Here is a 1181-nt window from a genome sequence, read left to right on the forward strand (position 1 = left end):
AGGCACCGCTGAGACTCGAACTCAGGATCTCCTGTTTACTAGACAGGCGCTTTAACCATCTAAGCCACGGCGCCAGATGTCAAAAAGACTCTAGCTTTGTCACCTGATACGCCTAAAAGACAGTTAACATGCAACAAATGTCCAACTCTTGGTAATTCAATAACAAAAAAAAAAAAAAAATGATAGGTGAGCACGTTTTCAACAAGTGCACCTCCACGATCAGGAGCTTTTGGAAAGATGGAAGTTTGCCTTATGTTGTTTGAATTCAATGTCAAAGAAGCCCTCGATGAAGAAACGTTCATCTATTCCCTGAAAAGCAGAAGCGGACAGCGGACCTGACAAAAGCAGTCATCTTCTTCAAATGCACCTTAAATCCTTTCATCATCGAGGTTTCCATTCTCTTTTGTCGAATTCGATTAAGGACTTCAAAATATAGATGAAAGCGTAAAAGCGGCAAGTATGAGGCAAGGTTTGTACACAGTCTAATTTCAAGTTCACTTTGCACGGTTTCAGCTGCGTATGCCAGAAAAAATCCAAGAAACAAGTGAAGAAGGCACTGCTGAGATTCAAAATCAGGATCTCCGTTTACAAGACAGGTGCTTTAACCAGCTAGCCCGCGGCGTCCATATCAAAACCTGCCTTGTCAACTTTCCATTTCACTCTGTAAAACAGAATGTTTAAGGCAGTCTTTTTGATTCTAAGTACGCAAAAAGATACTGCCTTTGAGCAACAGGTGTTACGCAGACTGAGAAAGTCCCTTAAGAGGAAATCGTTGTGTTTAGAGGGAGTGGGGTGTTTAGACGGAAAACAGCTTCGAATATTTTCTTCTTGAATTTGATCTGCTGGCACAGATGCTGCAGGAAGGATAATAACTCTGGTTTAAAGACAAGACAAGGTTGGCATTCGACCTAGCGTGCATAGCACAATGGAATACAATCCATCGCCTTAACCACTCGGCCAACTTGTCACGCATAAAAAGCCGATCCTTCTGGTTATTCCTCCTAAATTTAAATTCACTGGTCTGAGTAACGCATCATGCCATGCTCTATTTTTAAGCACATACTTAATCTAAACTCATATGGTCATCAATTGTTCTGTTTCATGTGCCTTGCTACAGAGCAATCAGTTACACGAATAAAATAGGGCCCCCCTTTTTTTAAAAAAAAACCCAAAAAAAGGAC

At 41.2% G+C, this 1181-nt stretch overlaps 1 non-coding gene across 1 annotated transcript; it reads right to left on the bottom strand.

Annotated features, from left to right (window-relative positions):
• On the bottom strand, positions 1-74 carry trnat-agu. The gene has a single exon. It is a non-coding gene; the product is annotated as a tRNA-Thr (tRNA).
• Positions 75-1181: the final 1107 nt, after the last annotated feature.

The sequence above is a fragment of the Polypterus senegalus genome, unplaced genomic scaffold (assembly GCF_016835505.1).
Source record: "Polypterus senegalus isolate Bchr_013 unplaced genomic scaffold, ASM1683550v1 scaffold_8945, whole genome shotgun sequence".
Classification (NCBI taxonomy): Eukaryota; Metazoa; Chordata; class Cladistia; order Polypteriformes; family Polypteridae; genus Polypterus; species Polypterus senegalus.